Source organism: Harmonia axyridis, chromosome 1, assembly GCF_914767665.1.
Source record: "Harmonia axyridis chromosome 1, icHarAxyr1.1, whole genome shotgun sequence".
Taxonomy (NCBI): Eukaryota; Metazoa; Arthropoda; class Insecta; order Coleoptera; family Coccinellidae; genus Harmonia; species Harmonia axyridis.
In genome coordinates, this window is record NC_059501.1 from 1,979,021 (window position 1) to 1,999,085 (window position 20,065).

Genomic DNA, 20,065 nt, shown 5'->3' on the forward strand with positions numbered 1-20,065 from the left:
TCATGAAATTAAAAGTGATTCGAAATCGTTACATTTTTTTTTAAATAGAAATATTTCGTTGGATGAACAAATTCAGGAAAGTTTATGTCAAAGGTGTGTCGATAATAATATGTGTATTGAATTCGGAGAAATCCTTCATTGGAAGGATGAACCAAATCAATAAGGCACCTTTATCAATTTTATCACTTATCTGATTATCATTGAATGTATTCATGTTACCGCCGCATTGATTCTATTTGTTCACCTGTATGATGAAATGTGAAATTAGATAATTCAACGCATTCAAATTGTTATCAATGTACATTGTGCAATTCTGATAAATTTGGATATATCCGCTATGCACAACAAACTATCATCCTAGGAAGTTCGTCTAAATTATAATTTTGATAGATCTTTTCCTAAAACATAAAAGAACTTTCTTCGTAGGTATTTTTTTTTTTTGAGGAAGAGTGTTTATTACCTCTTTACATTATATTCCCTTGGGAAAGATTCAAAAGAATTAGAGGACGAGTTTGAATTTAATCTAAAAAACTGAAAAAAATTAAATCAAATACGTTTTGAAATAATGTTAAGTGTATATTCTGAATAATATCTCTTTTCAGAGAAGAAAAAATTGAAGAACTACTTAAGTATTTTCTTTGTGAAATATCTCAACATTGAATCACCATGATTCACAATATTTTTTCCATGTTTTGAATCAACGTGATTTTATCTTAATAGGGTATATTGATCCAACGTTCTGTCCCATCAATCAATCAATAACAAATGCTTCAGTTCCGAATAGAAAATATTCAGGTCATTATCATCAGGCCTAATCATAATATCCGATTTGTAATATCATGGAATAATATGAGTACACAAAAGATTGAAGTCATTCTCAAATATTGTATCATCAATAGTTCCAAAACAATGTAGTAACATGAAAAAGGCAACGTGTGATGATATTTACGATGATATTTTATTCAAAATATATGATGATTATTCTTGAACTATTGGAACAAAGAGTTCGTACCTATTTAACGATAAAAAAATTCTATGAATATATTTGGTAGCATTTATCGGTGAAAATAATTATTTATTCTTGATGTAACACTTTTTATAACTCTAAAAAAGAACGTTAGTAGAAAAACACTGAATTGTGTCAGGAATTTTTCAGCGACCTTCAATCATACTCTTTGATAACACAGAACTGTTGATATATATTTCATCAGGAGTCATTTGTTATAATGTCATTGTTTTCGGTTATTTCATCTACACTCTAAACCTTAATATCGAAATTCATGCTCGACCAAAAATATTGCTGCTGTAAGTGGAAGTGTTGAAGAATATTCAAATTTATCCATTCCTCGGCGCGCACAACATTTGGGCTTCTCTTACGACACGTTATGGCGTATTTTGCATCTGGATTTGAATATCCATTCTTATAAGATTCAGTTGACGTCTAAGCTATAGCCAGTTGCCCATAGAATGCGCAGAAAATATGCCGATTGGGTGCTTGAACCACAAAATTCGGATGACGTCAATTTTTTTCGCTATAGCTAAATGATTACCGATTTTTTTGGTTTGAAATTAATTATATGGAATTGGAAGAGAAGATATTGCAGCAAGATGGTGCAACAAGGAGTAAAACGGCTTTATTACAAAAGTGCTTCGCCTCGCTTTTCATATTGAAATAAAAGTTTGATCGATATTCTGAATGAAGGTGTTTTATTTTCGTTTACTTTCGTAATCACAAAATGGATAATCTTTTATAAACCTGGAAGTGGAAATTTTCGCTAAATAAGTAGAAGTTATTACGAGAAAACTTTTGTAAGGAAGATTTTTTTTCATCATCTGAGGTACATATCTACAAATTAGGATCAGCCTGTATAATAGCTATTTGCATGTAGTTGTTGAGTGCTTTTTTACTACATTTTCAAGGTTGGAGGAAGGATCAAATTCAAGAAACATGATTGTTAAAATCAACACCGAACAAAATCGACGAAATTTATGTTAAGAGAACTGTGACGAAACGAATACCCAGAAAGATGAATGAATAACAATGTCTTTGATGTTGTTCCTGACATTGAACCCATTGAAATGAATAAATATTTTGTTTTATAGTTCCATGTCTAGGTGCTCTAGCAGAAAATTGAAACTATTACACCATTTCCTACACGTATCACCTTGAAATTATACAAAAACTGTCATTGTTGAAAGCTTGCGGTTTAGATTTAATTTTTTTGGGGACCTTTTGCAAACGTAACTTATCAGATAACGTAGAAAATTGTTGCAATATCAATGTCGGTTATTTTCATAAGCATTTTAGTTTATCATTTCGCTAGTGTGTTTTATCAATTTTGATATTTCTTATCAGTTGAAGTTCGAGTTTTCTATTTGTCAATTTATTATTTTTAATGATTAAAGTCTGGAAGTAGAAGGAAATAAATACTAACCCTTTTTTGAAATGCCCAGCTTATTTTTAGTTAATTCTTTGCAATAATCAAATATTTGGAATCCTTCAGGAAAAAATTCTAATCACCCGTGTTCCATCATTTCAAGCTTTTATAGAAAAATAAGTGAGCTATTTCCATAGAATTGGGTACCAAATTAGATATCCCTATTGATTCTAGTAGCTCAAGGATGCTTCATCCAAAACTATTGTAGCTAAACTCAGTGGTGAATAATACTATACGAATTACAATCATTGCAATACACTTTTGAAATTTCATAAGGGAGGTTGATTTTTTCTTTCTCAAACGATTCCAAAGGTTGTAATTAACATTATATGGTTTTTTAGCGAAAAAAATCAGTCATCATGGTGGTTTCTTAACGATAAATCATTCATATTGAAGACATAAAGAGAAACAATCGACACGAATTGTCATACCCAGATCTAGATTTTGCAAGCATACTTGTATTTAATTCGGAAGAAATACTCGTGGTATCCCAGAAGATGACACAGAAATATCGTCTGATTAAGTTCAAAGAATTCAATCTGATGAAGGCAGCGAATTGCGCCAGATTCAACAACTCTGCAGTGTTACAATCAAAAAGAACTGAATGATCTCATAATAGTCGGCTGAAATAACGGGTGTTTTTTTTGGAGGTATATAACTTTAAGTTGGCATTACTGTTCAAGATGGCGACCGATTTAACAGCTGTCAAATGGTTTATTCTCATTTTGGTTTGGCAATTCATTATGAATAGACTCATGCCTGAACAACGCTTGCAAATAGTGTAATTTTATTTCGAAAATAATGGTTCTGTGAGGAATACGTATCGCACACTACGTCCATTTTATTTTGTTTAGCGATGAAGCGCACTTCTGGTTGAATGGCTACGTCAACAAACAAAACTGCCGCATTTGGAGTGAAGCTAATTCTCAAGTGTATGTCGAAACACCGTTACATCCAGAAAAACTGACTGTTTGGTGAGCTTTATGGGCTGGTGGAATCATTGGTCCGTACTTCTTCAGAAACGATGATGGCCAGAACGTTACAGTCAATGGTGATCGGTATAGAGCCATGATTACTAACTTTTTCATTCCTGAATTGAACAACCATGATGTCCAGGAGCTGTGGTTCCAACAAAACGGCGCAACATGTCACACAGCTCGTGTCAGAATCAATTTATTGAAAGACACGTTTGGTGACCGCCTAATTTCACGTTTTGGACCTGTGAATTGGCCTCCAAGATATTGTGATTTAACACCGCTGGACTACATTCTGTGGGGCTATGTAAAGTCATAGGTCTATGCGGATAAGCCACAAACCCTTGACCATTTGAAAGACAAAATTCGCCGTGTTATTGCCGATATACGGCCACAAATGTTGGAAAAAGTCATCGAAAATTGGACGTCCAGATTGGACTACATCCGAGCCAGCCGTGGCGGTCATATGCCAGAAATGATATTTAAAATGTAATGCCACAAGATTATCTTGCGGATAAATAAAATTCATGTCAATCGAATAATCCATCGTTGTTTTATTGCAATTTAAAGTTCTATAGCTTTAGAAAAAAACACTCTTTACTTGCGTCCAGATTGAAACAAAAGAACCCACTTTATCCAGGTACATATTGCCAAAGTGATAGGATAGGGACTGTCTTTTTTCACTAAGGAAAATAAATTTTCGTTGGGACAAACTGTATATATCGTATAGCTATTTGCATGAAACCTTGAACCCACAAACTTTCCCACAGAATTTCCTATTTTTTAGTTTGAAAATCAAATTTTCAAAGTATCATTCTTTCGAGACTCGAAAACCTAATGATAGAATCTATATATTTCTTAAATTAGTTATTCATAGATACAGGTGTAGATTTTCGAAGATACATAAAAGAGGGAATAATAAAGCACGGTTCAAAATTTGAGTTATTAATTTTGGCGGGGCATTGACCCAAAACTGAAAGTTTTTCCATATCTTTGGTGTTTCGACTTTAGTTTTTAGAGTTTTCCAATTATCTGGTTGTTATCGGAAATACTTGTGAGATAAGAAACATGCAATGTTTCGATCAGAACGAAATAAAACTCTCGGGAATTTTCATTTATAATACAAGTTTTCTAATGTTTTTAATTGGTATTTATGGCAATTTATTTATGAATTACAAGTCCTGAACAAGGTATGAATCAAGCAACTGGTATTTATTTACTTTTTTTATGGGAAGTCCAGACTCATTTATCGACCCTTCTATTCAAGAATTTCAGTAAACAATACGTATTAGATAAAATGAAATTTTTATAAAACTGACCTAAAACTGAAAATCCAGTCGATCAATTGAAATATAATAATTATTTGAACTTCCTATAAGGAAAATTATTCAATAATTCAAAACTTCGAAACTATTTGGCCTATAAAAAATTGTTTCCAAAATCTTGAACAGTCTTCGAGAAATTTCTCTTTATATGATTTATTGATAATAGTTCATAATTTCCAAGAATGAACCATTGGAATTCAGGAAAGAAATGTTTAAAATTTCCTACGAAATTTTCATAGTTCATGCTTTGACATTAAAAAAACCAGGAAAAAAGCTTTTTTTTTCAGCAAACACATGAAATTAATGAATTTGACTACATCGCTTTATTTCTTATGGTTTTCTAGTTGTTAATTTTAATATGAATTAACACTTACGTAGTTTCTTCTACTACTTTTCTCAAATTAAATTTACGATATCGTACAAATTTTCTTCAATTGATTTCCAAAATTCGAATATATTTCGTATCTCCTTATAGTTGTCCATTTATGAATTTTTATTAACACTTAGATTACTGCAAAAATAATGAACCATTAAGTTTTAAGGTGCTACAAACGTTCATGTTAAAAACTGAGATTTTATAATATAAAGACAATAACAAGGATTAAGAATTCTAATAAAAAAAAATTATTGCTGGAGTCGAACTTAAAAGACTCATAACTTGAAATTTTGGAAATCTAGCTGACTAAGGCATATAAGTCTTATTTAATATCAATAAATCGATTGAAGAATGGAGAAAATTTGAAGATTAGAGATAGAAACCCAAGGAACTCGAGAAACTGCCAAGGAACTCGAGAAACTGATAAGCGATAAATAAAATTCATGGGAAAACCTAGTGAGATGATATAATATTAAGGAATTAAAATTTTTTGCCTTCAAAATTCATGGATCCTGTTCTGGAGGACCAAAGCGGTATACCAAACGTTTCCTTTACCAGATTTAATAGGAATAGCTTCAATAGCTTTCGAAAAAAAAAACTCTAGAAGACAGATGGCTTTTTCGTTTAAAAAATATTTAAATTCTTCTTTCTCAAACAATTTCATTAATTTATTTTAGGAATAATAAACCAAAAGCAGAACTTATGATTGATGTTTCATGATTTTATGTTTATAACAGAAATTATTTACTTTAAATTTGATTCCAACAATGTTCGATAGAATCATTGAATTGAAAACACATCATAGCGAAAGATCCACAAATTTCATACCTAACCTAACCTTCAAAATTTACCAGAATTCCTGCAATAATAACAAGACTTAAACTGTGAAAACTCAACGAAGGTTAGATTTTATTTTCCTTCAAACTAACCTACAAATAATATCACCTTCTTACCGATTTATCCAAAAAAACTGCAAAATCCACACATCCAACTTTGCTTTAACCAACCTTAAAAAAAAAACTAGAAAAAAAAAACACCGCGAAAATTCCCGAATTGCGGAACCCAACTTGTAATCACAGAAAAAGCGCACCGTCAACTGTCCCGCGGGAAGCGAAACGTAAGCGTTCAAAAAAAAAATCGAAGTAGGAGAAGAGCTGGAGATAAGGCTGATAACCGACGAGGCTTATGCTAGGAATGAACGAGGGTACACAGGTGACAGCAGCGGGGATGATGCAGACCCAGAATCGATCGAATTTCAAATTGGAGGTTCCGTTGTTCCAATGCCGGGAATGCCCGCGATAATATTCACCAAGGAGGCAGCGGAAAGAAGTATGCATCACGCATGTGGTAAGGAAGAAGCACACGTGTAAGGCATGAATGACAACTGTGCGAAACGCGTAAGTGGCACTTATGCTCTTCAACGAATTTTCTTCTGATTTTCATTTTACATAGATGGCACTTATGGTGAGATGTGAAAGACGCACTTATATTCTCGTGTGAAGTTTTTACGAGCTTTCCCAAATGAATGATACTTATGGACTTATGCTAATTTTCTTCTACTATTTAAAATAAATGGTTACGATGCACCTAACACCTAAATGACACTTATGGTCTCGTAAGAATTTTCTTTTAACTCTATTCTCACATAGATGACACTTATGACCTTGAAAGAATTTTTGTTTACTACTCTTCTCACACAGATGATACTTATGGTCGATTTTTTTTTTACAACTCTCCTCACATAAATGATACTTGTGGTCTCGTACAAATTTTCTTTTGCTACTCTTCCAACATAAATGACACTTATGGTCTTGTACGAATTTTCTTCTATTACTCTTCTCACATAAATGATACTTATGGACTCGTGTCTACTGTTTAATATAAATGGTTAGGATGCAACTCATAAATGACACTTATGGTCTCGTAAGAATTTTCTTTTAACTCTCTTCTCAAATAGATGACACTTATGACCTCGAAAGAATTTTTTTTTACTACTCTCCTCACACAGATGACACTTATGGTCGATTTTTTTTACAACTCTCCTCACATAAATGATACTTGTGGTCTCGTACAAATTTTCTTTTGCTACTCTCCCAACATAAATGACACTTATGGTCTTGTACGAATTTTCTTCTATTACTCTTCTCACATAAATGATACTTATGGACTCGTGTCTACTGTTTAATATAAATGGTTAGGATGCAACTCATAAATGACACTTATGGTCTCGTAGGAATTTTCTATTAACTCTCTTCTTACATAGATGACATTTATGATCTCGAACGAATTTTCTTTTACTACTCTCCTCACATAGATGATACTTATGGTCTTCTGTCAATTTCTACTATTTGATATAAATCGTTACAATGCAACACATAAATGACACTTAGTGTCTAGTACGAATTTTCTTTCAACACTCTTCTCACATAGATGACATTTATGGTCTCGATCGAATGTTCTTTTATTACTCTCCTCACGTAAATGATACTTATGGTCGCGTATGGTTTTCTTACAATTCTTTCCCCACATAAATAACACTTTTGATATTCTCGTTTTTATTTTTTCTCACATGCATGACTCTTATGGTTTTGACTTTTTCGTTTTGATGTTTTTCTTATGGTTTGTACAAATTATCTTTTAATTCAATATGAATGGTGCGTGAGATGAATCATATAAATGACAATTATTGTGTTCTACCACTTTTCTCAGATAAATACCACTTATGATATTCTACGAATCTTGCTCTACTCCTTTTACCACATAAGTGACACTTATGGTCTCATTCAAATTTTCTATAACACTTTTCTTATATGAATGACACTCATGGTTTTGTACCAATTTTCTTCTACTATTTTTTCAATACGAATAGTGGTCAATTTGAATCGAATAAATGACACAGTCTCGTATGAAGTACAACTCATTTAAATTTTCTTCTTCTACTTTTTTCACATGATTGACACTTATGGTTTCATACCAATTTTCTATTCATTCAAATCAAATGAATGATTAAACGCATAAATTACATTTCTGGCCCTTTATGAATTTGTTCTATTTCTCACATAAATGATACTTATGGTCGCTCTCGTTCAAATTTTCTTTTGCTACTTTTCCTACATAAATAAAACTTATGATTTCGTTCAGATTTCTTACAATGAACTCTTATCATCTTGTTATTATTATTTTACAGACATTTTCGTATCTTGCTTTTCTCACGGTTGAAAATGATGGAGTTATCGCCGAATTTAAACCACAACGATAACGTGAAAAAGTTTGGTCAAGGTCTTACGAATAGCCAAGCTGCAAGAACATTTGGTATATAATTTCCAATAACGAATGTTTTAAACTGCTTAAAAAGAAAGAACCTCTGAATTTTCAATGAGTCGAAATTCTAGTGAAGAATATTTAGAATTTGTGTGAAATTATTACTTCTATCTGAATAATTAAATAGGAATGAGAAAATTTGTCCATATATTGAAGATAAATTGAATAATAATTTTTTTTATATTCATATATGTAATGATTTTACCTTTCAGAATTTTAGATAGTCTAAAATTAGAAAATTTTATTCAGGAACAAATGACTCTGCAGCCCAACTTTTATAAGATGATTTTTTAAAAAGGTACCTATTCTGTGAATGTACCATTTGTAGGCTTTTCGAAATTTCAATTTATATGGAAAACTTTCAAGTCAACTTCGCAACTTTGTTTACAAGGAGTGCCAGTGTGTCATCTAATCATAAAAGATAAGAGGTAATGACGTTAATAATACACTTTTTACGGTTTTCAATAAGAGCGGAGTGCCTTGGAAGTCTCTGGGTTGCTTTTAGTTTCAATTATATTAGAGCAATTTTACGTATCTTATCGGCGAAAATGGTCAATACCCAGTCATTGCTTTCTTATCACTTTCCTTTCATTTTCCCTTCAGAAAATAAACTTCTTAGTTTTATACTGCTGTTCGGTGCCTTCGAAGGATTGAAAATTATACAGGGTGCACCACGAATTTTCTTCTACTTCGCTTCTCACATAAATGGCACTTATGATATCGTACGAATTTCCTTCTACATCTCTTCTCGCATAAATGATACTTGAGATATCGGAGAAATTTTCATCACATAAGTGACACTTATGGTTTCGTACAAATTTTCTTGCACCACTCTTCTCACATAAATGACACTTATGGACTTGTACCAATATTCTTTCAACTCTCTTCTCACATAAATGACACTTGTGATCTCGTACGAATTTTCTTCTACAACTCATTTCACATAACTGACACTTATGGTACAAATTTTTATCCACTACTCTTCTCACATAAATTACACTTATGATATCGTAAGAATTTTCTTCTACATCTCTTCTCACATAAATGATACTTGAGATCTCGGAGAAATTTTCTTCACATAAGTGACACTTATGGTTTCGTACAAATTTTCTTCCACCACTCTTCTCACATAAATGAGTCTCTTACGAATTTTCTTCTACTTTACTTCTCACATAAATAACACTTATGGACTTGTATGAATGTTCTTTTAACTCTCTTCTCACATAAATGGCAGTTGTGATCTCGGACGAATTTTCTTCTACTACTCATTTCACATAATTGACACTTATGGTAAAAATTTTCTTCCACTACTCTTCTCACATAAATTACTCTTATGGTCTCTCACGAATTTTCTTCTACTTCACATCTCCCATAAATGACACTTATGATATCGTACGAATTTTCTTCTACATCTCTCCTCACATAAATGACACTTGTGATTTCGTACGAATTTTCTTCACGTAAATGACACTTATGGTTTCGTACAAATTTTCTTCCACCACTCTTCTCACATAAATTCTCTTACGAATTTTCTTCTACTCTACTTCTCACATAAATGACACTTATGGACTTGTACGAATATTCTTTTAACTCTCTTCTCACATAGATGAGACTTATGGTCTCGTTCGAATTTTCTTCTACTTTTCTCACTTACTTTTCATTTGAAATGAAGAGATCAGATGAAAAACGATGGTAGAAGACGTAATAGGTAGGATCGCAGTAATGAAATGGTCCTGTGTAGGACATGTGGTCCAGAAAATTATAGTTATATCTCTTTTGTTATGAATTTTAGCAGGTTTTTTTTCAACGAATATTTTTCTTTCATTCGCAAGAAATTATGTGAAAACCCCATAGAAATCGGTGTTTGTACGAGGAAAAATCTATAATTTCGTTTTAAACTGATTATTCACGTGGTGGTATTTCCTCTCAACTCCAAAACTCAGAATCTGCTAATCCGATATTCTTATTACTGCATCCACCCTGTATGTATCGAACCATGTGGAAAAAACATACCTGTAACGATCGATTCCGTTTGATAAAAGCCGACAAAGCAACATCACTGCCCCAATTCCCTCACATTGGATTTATATTTTATACAGAAACTTTCCCGTTTACCACCCTTCATAAAAGAGGATTCATTAACTCAGAAATCAAATAGGGGAAGAACATAAAACGTTGTTAATATTGTAGCAGTTGGTGGGGTTAGTTTGACAGGTTGATAATGAAGAATTGGGCCGTATGATTAACAGTTTTTTATGGGATCCCAAATGGGGAATATCGATTCTTGAAGAGTGAAAATAGTCGGAAAGATTAGGCCATTTGAAAAGTCCCCGGTGTGATGCACAGATGGTGGTGCTAGTATTGAATCCATATGATTTTTAGTTAGTACTAACCTTCAAACGATACGTGTCAAAATTTGACAGCAGTACGACCTTCAGTCTGTGAGATATTGCGTTTTGAGTGTAGCTACTTTTGTTATTTGAAAAAAGATGAAAAAATAATTTCGTGTGCAGATAAAATATTGCTTTTTGAAGGGAAAAACACAGTTGAAGCAAAATCTTGGCTTGATGGAGAGTTTTCGGGGTCTGCACCAGGAAAATCAACCATCATTGATTGGTATGCTAAGTTTAAACGTGGTGAAATGAGCATCGAAGACGACGAAAACAGTGGACGTCCAAAAGAGGCTGTCACCGACGAAAAAATCAAAAAAGTTCACAAAATAATTTTGAATGACCGTAAAGTGAAGTTGATCGAGATAGCAGACATTGTGAAGATATCATCTGAACGTGTACATCATTTTTTCACGAATATTTGTACATGAGAAAGCTGTGTGCAAAATGGGTGCCGCGCAAGCTCACAATCGATCAAAAGCAACAACGTGTTAACGATTCTGAGCAGTGTTTGAAGCTGTTCAAGTGCAATAAACCTGAATTTTTGCGTCGATATGTGACAATGGATGAAACATGGCTCCATCATTTCACTCTGGAGTCCAATCGACATTCAGCTGAGTGGATTGCACAAGATGAACCGAATCCAAAGCGAGGAAAAACACAACAGTGAGCTGGCAAGGTTATGGTATCAGTATTCTGGGATGCGCAAGGTATAATATTCATTCATCACCTCTAAAAGGGCCAGACCATCAACAGCGATCATTATATAGCGTTATTGGATCGTTCAAAGGATGAAATCGTTAAAAAAATGGCCCATTTGAAAAAAAAAAGGTGCTGTTTCATCAAGACAATGCGTCGTGTCACAAATCAATGAAAACAATGGCAAAATTGCATGAATTGGGTTTCGAATTGCTTCTGCATCCACCGTATTCGCCAGACCTGGCCCCCAGCGACTTTTTCCTGCTCTCAGACCTCAAAAGAATACTCGTTGGAAAGAAATTTAGCGTCAATGAAGAAGTAATCGCCTAAACTGAGGCCTATTTTGAAGCGAAAGACAAATCATAGAATAAAAATGGTATCTAAAAGTTGGAAGATCGCTTTAATCGCTGTATCGCCCTCGAAGGCAACTATGTTGAATAATAAAACCGAATTTAGCCAAAAAAATGTGTTTTACTATGGAAGACCGGGTACTATTCAATTGGCCTGCTAGTTCAATATCGAAAATCAAATCAATCAATTTCAAGGGCTGAAATAATTTCAAACTTTTCCATTCCTTATCAATCAGAGAACAAAATTGTGGATTCAAGTATTCGATTTTGAAGATAAGTTGGATAGATACTAAATAATAAAGTTTCGAGTGATTTCCTTTTCTATTCGTAGATTTTGAACTTCAGATTTTTCCCCCAACGGCTTCAAATGTTTATTATGGGAAAATATCGAATCTAAGATAACGGATATATTACTTTCACGTGTCCAAGTTGGCATGATAAATTTATAGCGAAAAGCGCGAAATGTCATGACATTAAACTCTCCATCTAGCTTGGAGGGATACAGGGGTGACCTCCCTCAACCCCAATTCATTCTAGCTATGATAACCTATATTTGTCACGATGGCTTCGTTTACTCGCACACCAAACAAACAGGATTTATTTTTTCGATAACTCAAGTAACGGGTGTTTTTTTTTCGAGGTATATAACTTTAAGTTGGCATTACTGTTCAAGATGGCGACCGATTTAACAGCTTTCATGTGATTTATTCCCAGTTTGGTTTGGCAATTCATCATGAATAGACTCACGCCTGAACAACGCTTGCAAATAGTGCAATTTTATTTCGAAAATAAGGTTTTGTGCGGAATACGTATCGCGCACTACGTCTATTTTATTTTGTTTAGCGATGAAGCGCACTTCTGGTTGAATGGCTACGTCAACAAACAAAACTGCCGCATATGGAGTGAAGCTAATCCTCAAGTGTATGTCGAAACTCCGGTACATCCAGAAAAACTGACTGTTTAGTGCGCTTTATGGGCTGGTGGAATCATTGGTCCGTACTTCTTCAAAAACGATGATGGCCAGAACGTTACAGTCAATGGTGATCGGTATAGAGGCATGATTACTAACTTTTTCATTCCTGAATTGAACAACCATGATTTCCAGGAGCTGTGGTTCCAACAAGACGGCGCAACATGTCACACAGCTCGTGCCACAATCGATTTATTGAAAGACACGTTTGGTGACCGCCTAATCTCACGTTTTGGACCTGTGAATTGGCCTCCAAGATCTTGTGATTTAACACCGCTAGACATCTTTCTGTGGGGCTATGTAAAGTCATTGGTCTATGCGGATAAGCCACAAACCCTTGACCATTTGGAAGACAACATTCGCCGTGTTATTGCCGATATACGGCCACAAATGTTGGAAAAAGTAATCGAAAATTGGACGTCCAGATTGGACTACATCCGAGCCAGCCGTGGCGGTCATATGCCAGAAATCATATTTAAAATGTAATGCCACAAGATTATCTTGCGGATAAATAAAATTCATGTCAATCGAATAATCCATCGTTGTTTTATTGCAATTTAAGGTTCTATAGCTCCAAAAAAACACCCTTTATGACTGTTCGAAATTTTGTTCATTTCAAAATTGCATACTCGATCAAGTATCGAGATGTAAATTTGCACTTGGATGTTAACTTGCAATTTGAAGCTTCGTTTAAAATTTCTCGTTGATCGCATAATCGGAATAGAAAATTCAAGAATATCAACAAAAAAATACCTAATATTCCCGTGACCACAAAAGCGACGGAGTTAAGATTTTGGGTTTTTATATAAAACAGCTATTCAAGCTCTATGCAAAATATCAAGGTGGTCACATCATTAGAACCATATTTAGGATTAATATTGGAAAATAAATACCCAATATTTCCGTGATTACAAATCCAATGGGGCTGAAATTTTGCGTGTATATATAGGATGGCCATTTCAAGCTACGTGCAGAATTTCGTGTTGATAGTTTCATCAGATCCATAGACAATTCAAGCTGAATATCGAAAAATTATGTGGTCTCCAAGTGTGCAATTGGCGCATGACTGACAAGCGGTCAAAAGATCCTGACTTCACCTTAGTGCTTTCCTCATCGTGTTGTTTATTGCTAGTCGCGAGAGGTGATCATAAACGAAGTTATCTGCAAACAAATCATTTTTGGCCCCTCCCTGTATTTTGGCCAAATAAAAAGTAAGGAGCGGAAAATTAAAGGTTCAGGTTCCCTACGTCGATTTTAATTGTCACAGAGCTGCGGAAAAACTGCACCTTAATGTCAGTGTGTCAGGCAGATTTGACATAGTTTCGAAGAGTGAAGGTTTCGACTTCATCAGGGTTTGGGAAAAAGGGAAGAAAAATTACGCAATCATTGATATTTCCTCATATCTCAAAAGATATACCTATAGCTCATTAAAAAAAAATCGTGAAAAGTACTGACCAAATAACTGTAGTAATATATTCCATATACAGAAGTCATTTATTATGCTGTCATTGCTGTCGATTATTTTGTGTAGATATGTTTCTGTTGATGCAATCTGCCTGAAATTAGACACGAACACTTTCACATTAACAAAATTGATTTCGAAAATATTAGACATTCTTTCGATATTCTACTTGAATTTTCTATGGTTCTATTATGACGTGATCAACTTAAAAATTCGGATAAAGCTCCAAATTATTGATATGCAACAACACGCAAAATCTCAAATCGATGGAATCTGGGATGTTCGCGGAATCCATCAGAGTTGGTGAATGACGCTGAAAATGCCATTTGTTCACAAATTTGAAAGCATCTTCATTTTGATCAATTTATTCCATGTCGAAAGTTTCACTAAATTCAAAATAAAATGTTAATTTTTCAGTATATTCTAAATAACGTGCTTTTTTGAAACGCCAAGATGATAAATATAAAGCGAAAATATCTGAAATATTCTTCTGGTAAACAAATGAATACATTTATTATGCAATTAATTCTATATTATTTAGCATCTAAGAATTTGAAAGTTATGTACCTCGATATTTAAGTAGGATTTAATTTTTAGGAAGGTTTAATATTTGGTGTTGGCAGATGAATTATGTACACTGAATTTGAATATTATTGAAGATTTTGAAGATAATCTTTTGATCCAAATATCCGATAACAAGATGAACTAGATGAGATCATTTGTGATAAACTAAAATTTTATGTCACTTTACAGATAATAAATTGCATGACAATTGCCACTTTTTCTTTAAATATTCAAAAGGATAGGTTGTAGGCAAGTAAATAGTTTGAATCACAGATCGGCAAAATACTCCAAATTTTTGCAACTTTTTATATTTCCCAGAATTATATGACATTGTTTCTGTCGGTCATCAGCAACAATTTTGGTTGATGGTGAGGTAGATGTGAAATTGCTTCAAAAAGGTATGAGGGTTGGAAATTCTCAACAGTTGACGAAGGATATATTGAGGAATCATTTAGAAATAAAGTGGACATAGCAGATAAAATATTTGAAAGGGGTAGAATCGAATACCTAGAATTATTACCGAAGAAGAAAACAAAAATGTCGCTGACTATTCAGGTAATATAATATGGACAAATTTAGAGCGGCTGGCGATAAAGAGATCTACCTATGTTTAATAATTGTACAAAGATCAACATAACTATAAAAATACAAAAATAGATACAATAAGCACAGACTAACTGTGGTAGTAGTATGTATCCCTTTGTAACACGATCATAGAATAAAACAACGAAGAAACTAGAAATGAAACACGTCCAGTTCATGTGAAAATGACCAAAACATCAGCGTTTGTTTCCGTTATCAGTTATGTGACTGTGCAGCACACACGGAAACTGCTGAATTATTCATTTTTCCCAGTGTGCCTGACCTAGCTTTGTTGTCTTGAGATCGGGTTGAAAAATCGTGACTTGATCACATTCCCTTCTCTGCTCGCGTGTTATCTTCCAACTACTACGTCTATTCACTGGCTTCTCATGTTGTTTGGAGTGCCTGAATGAAATATGAGAATGGTCCTCATTCAGTGTTTGAGTGAGAAAGGGCGCCAAATTGAAATGAATTAAAGATGTGGTTTAGAGGGCCTGATGCCTTATTAAATTTATTTGTCTTTGAATGTGTACCTACAGCGTTTGGGTGAACGGGGGAGCTTTTATTTTGTCCTCAGAATGATGTCAAACGTTTAGGTTGGACTCAGTGATGAATAATTCGTGATAAACAGGATTTAGTAAACTTGGGGTCTGACACGATGAAATAATGTCACTTATTCGACGCAATAAACAAGAAATATTTCGTGTTTTTCATTTCTTCAAGAAAAATTTACAATAAATTTTGGAATATTAAATACAGGTGTCCCGAATTTCAATGCTCACCGAAAGCAACTCGAGAACTATAAGACTTAAAAAAAAAATCTTCAAGGACTCTCTATCTCTTTTTTCGAAAAAATAAAATATCAGAAAGCAGATCACAGATATTTTTTCGTTCTCGAGTTACAGCAACTGTTTCGTATATTTCACTATACACTGTGTCCGTAAAGTATGGAACAAATTCATTTTTAGCTAAACAGACCATTTTAAGAAATAATCCTGAAACATGTCGATTTTTTTATTTTAATTTACCGTATTTTAAAATAATAATCTAATAAACAGGGTGAATTACTTTCGAGTAATGACGTCACCGTCATTTTTTTTTAATGGAACAACCCCATTTTGTCTCATTTTTCCGATTACTCTAGCTGAGCTGATTCCAAAAATGTATCACATGTTGATTCCAATTGGTACAGGGTGGACAAAAATACAATAGTTTTGTGTGCTCATAAAGTAACGCGTTACATTCTTTATTAGTTAAATTAACAATATTATCAAAAACCTGTAGTTTTACAAATAGTGTTTTACACTTTACCTAACTAAAATTATCGCAATCTCCACAAAAAGTCATTCTTTCATTATTAATAAAACAATTTAAGTTCTATTCTATGCGGGACGAATCAAAACTGGAACACGACCTTTAACATTTGGTTATTCCAGAAAAATAATCTTAAATCTCCATTTCGAATAGCAATTAGAGTGATTTTGAAATTCCAGTTACCCTCCCCAACGATGGAGAAAACTCTGGGACATTTATATTGATTAAATTTAATAATTTATAGGACGAACTGAATCAATAGTGAAGCAGCTCATTTGTAACTTATCTAGGTATTTATTTTTTTTGAAGACCCTGTTCCGCTTCTTATTGTATGTATCCATAAATGAGGTATAAATTATACCTTTAATTTTCAATGTCATGATGAAAGTTTTATGAGTTTTTATTACCTCAAGGGATCTTAAAATGTGACTATAATTACATGAATTCACAATCGAACACTCTTAATGAGGATTATGAACATTAAGTTGATATCATGATAAATTAGGGGTTGGATAAGTCGAGTTCTAGTTTTTTGTATAAGCACACTTTAGATAGTAGGATAGAAAACTATATCATCTAAAAAGCCTTCAAAGATTGGGAAAGGGAGTCCACAATCTTAGTTCTCAAAAAAAAAACAAAAAATGGTACACAGATGGTTCTTAAATAACGACTGGCGATGTATTAGTATCTTTCAGGCAGAGATACTTGCAATGGAAGATGTGTGAAAATCAACCTAGCAAGAAATCATAAGAAATGTGATACAGTGATACATTCTCAGGTTGCAATCAAAGCACTGAGCTCATATATCATCGATTCTAAGATGGTATTGAAGTACCGGAGGAAGCTCAACGAAATAAGCAAGAATAACAAGGTCTTTTTAGTCTGGATTTCAGATTACTCGGGAATGAAGAGGCCAACACACTTGCCAAAAAAGAAGCACAAACTACTCTCATTGGCACGTGGAACCTTCTAGTGGTATTGGCAAATATACCTACAAGAAAGAGTTTCAGGTGTTGGAAAAAACCGAAAGAGAAACACTCTGGCGGAATCTTCCTAGGTTGGATCATTGACACTGCGAGATCCAAGAAGTATCTGGATCTTAGCAAGAATAGACTTCACCTCCTCACTAGATTCCTCACAGGGTATTGTCGCCTTAGGAAACATCTCATGGGAATGGTCTAGTAGAAAATGACGAGTGTAGATTCTTTGGGAATGAGGAAGAAACTTCGGATCACCTGGTGACGGAATGCCTCGCAATCAGTGGCCAATGCAAAATCTGCTTTGGACAAGAAAATTGTAGAACTGAGGAAGTAGCCTCCTTGAAGCTATCCCAGATACTAGAGTTCATTAGAACTCTGAAACTGGAAGGCGAACTGTAGATCACCTTATGGCGAGAATAGCTCTGATGGGGGCACAATAGACCATTAGGTTGCAGGGCAACAGAATTTTATCTAATCTTGGATAGTAGGTGAATTCATACTTAAACCAACTCACATTAAGAATACAACATTTATTGAATATATTATTAGATACATTTATGGACGCTTATTGCAGTTTATTCTGTGCTACTACATACTGCAAGAGCAGAATATGGAGATGCGTATGCACTGATGTGTTCGTAAAGTATGGAACAAATTCATTTTTAGCTAAACATACCATTTTAAGAAATAATCCTGAAACACGTCAATTTTTTATTTTAATTTACCGTATTTTAAAATAATAATCTTATATACAGGGTGAATTACATTCGAGTAATGACGTCACCGTCATTTTATTTAAATGGACACCCCATTTTGTCTCAATTTTTCGATTACTCTAGCTGAGCTGATTCCAAAAATGTATCACATGTTGATTCCAATTGGTACAGGGTGCACAAAAATATAATAGTTTTGTGTGTAACATTCTTTATTAGTTAAATAAACAATATTATCAAAAATACTTATTATCTAGCGGCAATTGGTTTGAATGTAACACCCTGTAGTTATATACCGTCAACCGTGTTATTGCTGATATACGTCCAGACTGGACTACATCCGAGCCAGCCGTGGCGGTCATATGCCAGAAATCATATTTAAAATGTAATGCCACAAGATTATCTTGATGATAAATAAAATTCATGTCAATCGAATAATCCATCGTTTTTTAATTGCAATTTAAAATTCTATAACTCTAAAAAAACACCCTTTACTATATATTCATCTGCACACTGTTTTACGTAGACATCCTGTATATAAGTCTTTTCATTTCAATTATTACTGCAGATCAAGTTAATTCCTCAAAAATGATACAGATTTTTTTAGAAACTTTTCATTGAATTAGAATAAGATAAGCAATGTGCAGATTTAGAGACTACAAAATCATGAAAAATAAGAATATAGGGGTAAAACACGCTTTAGTACCACCCATAGTAGCGATTGAAAATATCATTTACCTACCTATCTCAAAAATTACCTCACTGACTAATTTTTAAAATGTTTCATCTTTAAGAAATAAAATTATTAAGGGAAGAGATCAGAAATTAAGAAACTCCGTTAAAAAAGGGCCCCTCGTCTACTCCAAATGTAGTATTTCTTTAGAATCCATCCTCCAATTAAAATACTTATGAAGCACGAGCAGCGTGAAACATAAACAATCAATTATGTAATTAAAACCTGTTACCTTTCACAACTAGCTTCTCCTTCAGTTCACCTTTTAAAAAACTGCATTAAACAACTACTTAAAAAAACAGTCTCACACTAAACTACTTTCGCGCTCACCCTGTATACTGGGAGGAGTCTACGAAATTTCAAGTGATTCACGACAAAAATTCCCGAGAATGAAAGTGAAACCGATTACACTAACCTCAAATCAGGAGAATTGTGTTTGTATCGTAAAAATTACCTTGGTTGGTTCGAAACTCGAGTTTGTTGTGATTTGGGCCTAACAATTTTCTGGTCACTTGCACATCGCGTTTTTACCACTTAGAAAACCTACTAAAGACGGGTCTTGCTGCGACGTATCCTCCTCTGCTTGTGTATTTGATGACTGACCAATACTTGTTTCTCTTTCGTATTTAGCGTGTTAAATAAGCTAATATTTACTCCAATGCATGAATTGTCGTCGCGCAATTATCAAACATACATATCGAGTCTTACAATTCGAGTATTCGGGTAAAATATTACTTTCATTCAGACGCCAACGCAAATCCAAGAAAAAATATCAAATTTTAATATCCTGCACAAACCGTACACCTGCGCATCAAAAACACCTGCGTGACGTCAAAACATTCTCAATAATGCTAACACTTCAAATAATGAGTTA

At 33.7% G+C, this 20,065-nt stretch overlaps 1 protein-coding gene across 5 annotated transcripts in view; it reads right to left on the minus strand.

Moving 5' to 3' along the window:
• The window catches only part of LOC123671589 (probable phospholipid-transporting ATPase IM), a 44,640-nt gene extending 24,731 nt beyond the window's left edge, over positions 1-19,909 (minus strand). Inside the window, exon 1 of one of the 5 annotated variants that reach the window (XM_045605516.1) lies at positions 19,646-19,909. The gene's annotated coding sequence lies outside the window, so the exon portion shown is untranslated. Of the gene's footprint in view, positions 1-6,066; positions 6,409-19,423; positions 19,449-19,645 lie in introns of those variants that run through there. The other 4 variants (XM_045605519.1, XM_045605520.1, XM_045605518.1 and 1 more) reach the window with 4 other exon arrangements.
• Positions 19,910-20,065: the final 156 nt, after the last annotated feature.